The 8,620-nt window shown below is 40.9% G+C and overlaps 1 non-coding gene across 1 annotated transcript; it reads left to right on the top strand.

The window, feature by feature from the left end:
- The first annotated feature begins 3,065 nt into the window (after positions 1 to 3,065).
- On the top strand, positions 3,066 to 3,172 carry LOC112977022. Its single transcript, XR_003257264.1, has one exon. It is a non-coding gene; the product is annotated as a U6 spliceosomal RNA (small nuclear RNA).
- Positions 3,173 to 8,620: the final 5,448 nt, after the last annotated feature.

Here is an 8,620-nt window from a genome sequence, read left to right on the forward strand (position 1 = left end):
TTTGAATCAGTGGTAATTCAAGATGAATTCACGTGATGAACAAAAYACAATGAGGAGTGTCCATGGAAGTCACTCATGAATACGGCCTTATGTAGCAAATATGGTATTTAAGTAATATTTCTCTACCTGTTCTGGGTATGTTTCTGTGCTGCCTTGCTCAAGTCACTGAATTTCTTGTTACGCTTGTTAAGCATTATGCTTATCCATAGCAATTGAGAACTTAGTGCTCTAAACTTAGTTTAAAATTTAAAGTGGAAAAAAATCAGTTTAATGCTTTACTCTCTTAATATTTTTTCCCAATATTGGTGGGAGGGCAATTGACTGGTTCATAAAAGATATTTGAATGATGGGTCTGCGGACTCAGGTCCTTTGTGCCAGATGTTATTGGGTCTGACATCTGTCTTGTCAGCCAGTGTGTATGCCTTCTTAAGCTCTGACTGCTCTGTTAATGAGGTGGATGTTCAGATGATACTTAAATATTTGTGAGAGTAGTCATTTAAACTGTCAGCTTATATACATGAGGGAGAAACTTGGAAGCTAATGTCCAAGGGACGGATGGTGCTCTCTTATGTTTAATGAAGAGAATTCTCCCATTCTTGATGTCTATTGTTCTTAAATCTTGTTTTCATAGTACCTTCTCTGTTGATTTTATTTTTCTAGAAAATATAKGTCTCTTAAATTTGTGAAATACACTGCAATTCTTTTGATCTTCCTTTATGCTTTTAAAGACCTTTGTCCTTAAACCACAGCCTGTCTTGGAGGATAGGGGAGGTATTCTCAGGTTCTTTTCATTCTGAAGAATGTTTCACTGAGCACATTCCTAATTCATAACATCCACATGGGGTGATTATGTGTTCTGTTAAAGAGCTATAGCTTTTTTAAACCAGTGTTGCACAAACTCTTCCTCATGAGCTTTATGGAAGGAAGAGGCACCACTCTTAAACCCCTGTTTTAGGCCTGCCAGATGTGTAGGTAGAGCTGTTTCTGTTCTTCCCAGATGCAGCCCAGACCTGAACAGGTGCCTATGGCTGACATGAATAAGAAAAGCACAGAACATCTGTTTCTGGGTATAGGGCTTTTAGAAGCCCTTCTGCTGAGAAAGCTGAGCAGTTATATAAATCTCATAACCTGCTGGGTCAACAGGGCCTCAGACTTGAAAGAAAGTTGCAGATCACATTCTTTGCCTACTGAGATATCATAATAAGCTGCAGAGCAAAGTAAAAGAAGGAGATGGCACATGATGCTGAATGGGAAATAAAACTTTCACAATGAAAAATTACAACAGTGAAAGTAACATTGTCTGTAGTTTCTGCTCAGTGCAGATAGAAGATACTTGCAGAAAACTATTAGTCAGGGAGGACTGAGAGGCTCCGGTTATACTATTTCCAGATCACAAGCTTGAGTCCAATAGAAAGAGAAAGTGACTGCCTCAAAGTAATGTTTGATCTCAGACTAGTTTGTAAGGCTGCATTGTACTGAAAACCAGGAGAGCTGATGTCTTTAATGGCAGTCTCAGCTAAGAGACCATTGACTGAGAAGATATTGAACACCTCAGCTACTCCTTTTAGGTGGCCTGTTCTAGATCAGGCTCTAAAATCATTTCACAGTTGCTGTATAAACAAGTAAGTCATTTCAACCTGAGACAAACTGTAGCTAACTGCATGGGCCTGAAAATGTACATAAGAAGTGCAAGACTAGTAGCAGTAGGCTTAGATTTACTTTGTGGTAATCTGCACTCTGCTGGCAATCTATATGAGAATATATGAATGTAAAACCTCTGCATTATCACAGAATCAAAAAGTATGCAATTCTAAGTACAAAATTTCTTTTAAGTCTTCTTATATTCCTATATTCCTATTGCACTGAGCAGTGTTTTGACTCTGCACTGAAAAAATAAGCATGCCCATTCTTCCAGTGTCACGAAGGAAAAAAGTCAGTATTTTATGCTCAGATACAAATTAACCTTTGTATGCAACGACTTTCAGAATAGTATAAAATATGTGAGCTTTATGTAAAGTTCTGCTGCATGGAAATGAATCCCAGCTGAAGTGGAGTTTTCTGTTCTATTTATAGATTTAGTCATGATGTTTAAACTATCTCACTGGAAGGGTATCATGCCATCAGCCATGCAAGAATATTGCTTCCATTGATTTCAGTAGCCAAACATAGAAAGGAGGTTTAAAAATGTGTAAGGCTGGGAGGAGAAGGGGGAGAGGAAATACAAAGACCTTCTCCAGAACTGGTTTTGTGAATGCAGCACAAAACTTTAATATTGCATGTAGAAGGTTTCTTTTTTCCCCCCGAGGTAATATAAAACAATACATTGCATTTTGTAAACTCCCTTAGGATTATCTCAAACATGTGTTGCTTAAAAAACATTAGGAAGAACATTTCTGAAGCAACTTTAGCTTTTTTTTTTTTTTTTTTTTTTTCTGTTCTGTGTAGGCTGCACCAGCAGGCTGTGAAGCCAGGACTCTAGTTCCAGGGCTGTGTTTTTTGTTTGTTCATTTGTTTTGCAGGGCAGAATATGGCTTAAAGTATTACATTATTGCTGGCCCATTTTTGAAGTTGCAACCACATAATTTTGCTTGATACGTTATCTTCTTAAAGAAACCAGCAGAAGAGTCATCTAGAAGTATATTCTAACTGGAGTTACATAGTTTTTATTTGCTGATCAAGTGCCTGTAGATGTTCTGTTAGAAATACAATATTTTAGGTATCATTTGTGTGATACTTAATGAGGCATAACTCAAATTATCACTGAGCAGTTCAAAAATAGCATGTAACAGCCGTGTACTGAGAAAGAGATGAAGGTCATGAGTTCAAACATTGAGATTAAAGGGTTGACTTTTATTCTACCGTCTTTACTTTGTCGTTCTTGCTAAAAGTAGATGTCAAGCCCCTATGGTATATACATCACTGAACTTAATCTCTCCATTTTTGAAATTTTTAGTTAGTGAATCTGATCATTTTCCTCTGTTGATATTTACAGCAAAAGTCTTATTGACTTCAGTGGAAACAGAATTTCCTATGGTGATTAAAACCACAGGTGCTAGGATTAAGGAATGCCTTTGGGGGGGGTACATATAGTAAAACTGGAATGATACAGAGAAGATTAGCATGGCCCCTGCGGAGGGATGACATGCAGATTTGGAAGAGCACATGAGAGGATCAAATTGGGAGGTGTAACCATGGGAGGAACTTCTTTGACATTCACAAAATTGTTGTCAAGACTTTCATCATGACCAATTTAAAGATTGGAATTGGCTTTGCGGGCAAAAAATCCTCCTTTGGATGCAGCACTGATGTGCCCGTACTTTATAGAAAACAAATGTCTATTCTTAGGATAAAAAGTTTAGGCCGTTGATCTCTTTGTTAATTCCTTAGAACTCCTAATATCCTGCATTATTCTTTGGAGAGAGTGGATGAGTTTACTGCAGGGAAGTTATTTTCTGGATTGCCAAACCCAAGCCATGCAATATGTGGATAACAACACCAGAACTGAAATACAGAGTAATGGTCACACTCCTTTCTGTTCTTAGAGTTTCTCCTATCTTTTGGGGACTTTGGGGAGGAGTTATTCTAAGGGATAGCTATATCTCAGCACCTCCTGAACATTTCCCATTCCGCCAAGATTTTGTCTTTTTGCCTTGAGGTGTCTCAATATCAGGATTCTGTTTGAAGTTCTTTTTTTGGTAATCCCATTCTGGATATCGCCTTAGCTTTCTTTTATTAAGGTAGAATTTTAAAGACATATACTGTCCACTGCTGTGTGATACTATTTTTGCTGTCATACTGTGTTCTCGCATCATGGTGGAGGTGGTAGCATTCCCTAAGACAACAGAAGTGATACCTTCATGGGTTTTTTGGGTCGCATCCTATTGACCGTTCTCTTGTGACTGTTTCTGCTGAAGTTACGGAAACTATTTGCATGAATGAGGTCTACGAAAAGTGGTACAAAAAGAAGCAGAAACATGCCTTTGATTTGTGAAGCTGGCAAGTAGTTACATATGAATGTGTGTATATATGAATAGCAGTCTTGCATATTAAACAGCACGCAATAAAAAGTAGCCATTATCTCCTGGAACATGTGTGTTGCAGGAGTGGGTTGTGGTTGTTTGAAATGCAATCCTAGTGGCAGTGGGACTGCTTGCGTTAGTAAGGTCAGCAGGATTTGCTCTCAAATTCATATTGGCATTAGTGTGCACACTAATGCAATGTACGGCACAGAAGTATGGACTTCTACTTGACTAAAGATAATAAACAGTAAAATCTAGGAGTTTATTATTGTATACATTACAATTTTCCATCATTTGTCATCTCCTCTTTGCCTCACCTTTATTAGGTGCCATCTTGGCTCTACAGATTGAACCTTCATGTATGTACTTTTATAAAAAGGAGAATTCAAAAGCTTTTGACTAGCACCCTACATCAGAATAACTGAGATCCTACATGACCACAGTAACTGCCGCAGACTTCTGTGTGCCACAAAGAATTAATTGTGCAATCATCCTACGCTCGTCATCAATGTGCGAGTTTACGAAAGTCACCTCCTAACTTTTAAAAGTTATTCCACTTCCAACAATGTTCTTTAGTTTATGAAATGTGGCCAGCCACCTTACTTAATGACCTGGTCGTCAGCAGTTTTAGAAAGATTATTGCCTTTGTATTTCACACAGCACATTTGCGTATAACCAAAACAATCTAAAAAGAAACCACAAATTGTAAAATCCTCACCACATAATTTTTAAGTTAATAGGAAACATGAAACCTTTAAGTTTAGTGAAGTAACTTTCCAGGTGTCCCTGTTTTTGTAATAAACAGTTACTGTTTATTAAAAAAAATCAATATATAAAAAGACAGTATTGTATTGAATTAAAAGCTCAAGAACAGATAAGTTCTGTTCTTTCTCTGTGTGCATGCTAAGGACCAATTTCTGCTTTTTTTTAGTCACAAAGCTTTCACTGATGGCTGTGCAGGATGAGTCCATTTCATAAAGGTCAAGAACAGATAAAAGTAAGCTTAGTTGAACTTTAGTGCCTGACAATCCCAACAGCTTTTGAAGCTAACGGGTAAATTAAATACAAACTATTTCAAAATAAATAAAAATCCCTTTCAGGATAAAATATGAAAATGTGAAGATTGTGACAGATATATGAATACTGAAAATTAAAGGTATCATGTAGAAATTAAATTACCTGTGCAGAAGGGCATTGACCTAGCTTTGAACAATGCACATAATTTGGTTGTGTAATTTTTGATCATTTTTGACTGCCCCTTCATTGTCTTGCTCACTTTATCAAGGTAAAAATGTCACCCATTCAGAGTGTAGCTTGCAGTGCTTTTATGGCTAAAACAAAATACGTGCAGGGGAGAGATTTTTGGAAATAAGATCAGGCATATCATGATGTATATCATGATGTATATGTTCCAGATATTTTCCATTTGCAAAATGGAAAGTTGGTGTTTATGAATGCTGATGTGTATTTTAATGATTTGGCTAATATGTAGGTGTCCTTTCCTGGGGCAAATCAGAGCAGCGTAAGCATGTGTGATAGGCCTTCTGCAGCTGTTGGGGATTTAGCTCAAGTGGCCGGGGTCTGGGCTTTCCTAACAGAAAAGCCTAAGCCTGTCTCTGCTGCTCCTGAGAAGTTCTGCATGGCAAAAACATCACCCTGGTGATGCCAGAAAGTTTTAGGGAGTCCAGCTTTGTTACAGTGGCGAGGCAAAGCTGAGCTCTGAACCCCGGTAAGCCTGACTCTCCTCGTCAAACTCAGGGAGTCAGGCTGGAAGCAAACTTGCCATCTTGAACAAGAACAAAACCAACATTTTTCTAGGCAGTCAGAAAAATTGTGAGAAAACATTGCCAAATCAGAAGGAGTCTCAGAAACTTTCAAAATTTAGTCTCACTGGTTTCCTGTCAGCCTGGCTGGATCTCTGGCAGCTTACGTGGTAGGTTCCTGTGGAGCTTCGACTTCCAGCATCCGCTGCTGTGTGTGCCGCCCAGCCTGCCTCATGCCCCAGCATGGAAGACATCAGGATTTCACTAGACTGTATTAGGGGTTGCCTTAATTTGGGCACCGATAAGGCTCTAGGATTTCTTTTTGTGAAAGATACTGTAAAGTTTGGTTTTCCTTCCAAACTGGAATAAAAATACACTTTGAAAGAATCAAAACCCTTGCTATCTGGCAGTGCTAAATCTGCAGAGCTCTCCTGAGAGATAATGGAAAGTTTGCTGTTGTCCCTGTGCTAGGGCCCTTGCAGAAGGAGGGTGTACTGTTCTGTCCTCATTGCTGCTCTGAAGGTCCCAAGGCAAGTGACGGGCAGTGCATTAACAACAGCCAAGTCTTGCAGGGCCACGGATTGAGTATAAGGTATTTCTTCAGGGCTTCAGCTCTAGTTTTTGGAGGAAATAATTTAATAACTCTTTTCTTCAGAAGTATTTGCAGTTGAGGTACCTGAGGTTGCAGAGCTAGTTCCTCAGCTGGTTAGCAAAGTCGGTGGAGCTGTGAGATGTAACAGCTTGAGGAAGTGTCCCCTCAGTTTTGTACAGGTGTGTTACAGAAGTGAAACCAGCTGAGTCTACACATTGAGTTTTCTTGTTTATTTGAGTGATTTTTGGAAACATTGCCATTCCTGTCACTGCAGCTGTGTTTTTGAGGTCAGTAGGAGCAGGACATTGACACACTTGGCAGTAAAATGTGGTGTGGTGGTACAGACATTTAATCTGGTCTTGTAGGAATTCCTAGATTTAAATGGAAAGCACCATTAACTCTTGCATTCGGGAGGATATAATCTCAGTTGTGTCTGCAGTGCCATACATATCCACGTATTTTTAAAGAATGAGGATTAAGTTTGCTTTCAAACTTTGTACATACCTATAAATGTGTATTTCCTTTGCTCCTTCATCTCTCAAAGTCTCTTCTTTGCTTGTATCCCCAGCAACACTAGGGATTCCCCTGCAGTGGAGTCCCGCCAATGCAAAAAGGTGGTTCAGTGCGGGATAGGTGCCTTTATCTTCCCCAGCTCAAAGCTATAACTGCTCTGAGGAAGTTGTTTTCCTTGAAGATACACTGAGAAGGAAAATCTTGCTTTGAATTTTGGGGCTACCATTCTGAAGGTTCACAAAACTTCCTAGCGTTGCACAGAAGGAAGATGGTCCCTGAGCAGCGGTAAACCAGAGAAACTCTTTGGTGGTATTTTGTTGATTTATGTCTTATATGACTCTCGCTGTGCTTTCAGAGAGATCTGAGTCATCCTATCTCACTTCCTTTATATGCGTTTATGGATAATGCCATGGGGAGCAGCCTACCTGTGGTCCTGAATGTCTGTGTCCCTTAGAATACCTTTTTTGCATGTCCCATGAACACATGTTCTTTAGAAAAAGAAGAGGTTCTTCAGAAATAGCCTTGCCACTACAAGGGGCATGTGCTTCCAAACTCCTTCTGTGTCTTAACCTCTCAACTAAAAATTGTGACAACTTAATTCTGAAGGGAATTTAGAGATAAAATTGGTGAGGGTAAGGAAAAAGGCTACTTGGTCATTTTATGAAGTTAATGTTGATGTACAGGGGTGATAAATGGCCTGTGAAAGAAAAGCTTTTTGGCATAAACTTGAGGGATGTCTAGTAGACTGTAGAATAATTTCTCTAGGGAAGAGGTGGGAGGCTGTCCTATTGAGGTCAAAGTATGAGACATTACCAATATACATGCACTGGATAAGGCCACTGTTTGAGCCTGTGATGTTTCCTGTGGCCAAAAGAGGTAGCAGAAAAATTGAATTACAGACTCGGACCAAGAACGTGGGGCTTGAGAATTTCTGTCAAGTGCAGACGAGGATGTATTTGCACACTTCTGGCAGGAAGGGAGAGCTCAGAGAAGGAGCAAATCATCTCTCATTCTCTTCCTGCTCCGTGAATAGCACTGATTACCAAGTAGCCTGTCAGAGGGGAGTTATGAGAATTGCCCAAAACACACTTGGAAGTGAAATCTAAGAGCGAGGCACTGGGCAGAGCAAAGACTGAAAGACTCCTGCTGGTGATGCAAGGGGCAGAGCTGTGCAGGATAATCCTCCTTCTCTGCCCCTGCAAACTTTAACAGAAACACATCCCAGTGGTTTTCGTGAGGCGCATAAGCACAGCAGTTAATTCTACCTCTAAAGCAAGGGTGGTATTTGGCCCAATTACTTTAATAATAGGTGCAAGAAACATTAAAGCCTTCTTAAAAAAAAAAAAAAAAAAGAGAGAGAGAGAGAGAGAGAAAGCTGGCAGGAGTTGCTTTTGCTTTTCAGCTCCGCGCTGCCTCCCCTCCCGCCTCCTCTCCCCCCCCGCCCCCGGGGGTGAGGCACCTTGAAAGGCAGCGGGGCGGGCAGCCAGGCTCCTGCAAGTCCCTCGCCGGCTGCACGGAGGGGAATAAATAGCCGGGCGGCGGGCGCAGCCGGCGGAGCCCTCTGCTCCATGCAGCCCCACCACGTCACTTCGCGGAGAGGCGAGCACGTGGGGCGGGGAGACCTTATAAATCTCCCTCTCCCTGCGCGGCCGTGATGTTATCTGCTGGCACCGGTCCCCTCCTCGCCGGGAGCGCAGCGGGGCCGGGGGCGCCGGGCGGGGGGCGCCGGGCGG

Source organism: Apteryx rowi, unplaced genomic scaffold (assembly GCF_003343035.1).
Source record: "Apteryx rowi isolate R43461 unplaced genomic scaffold, aptRow1 scaffold_79, whole genome shotgun sequence".
NCBI lineage: Eukaryota > Metazoa > Chordata > Aves > Apterygiformes > Apterygidae > Apteryx > Apteryx rowi.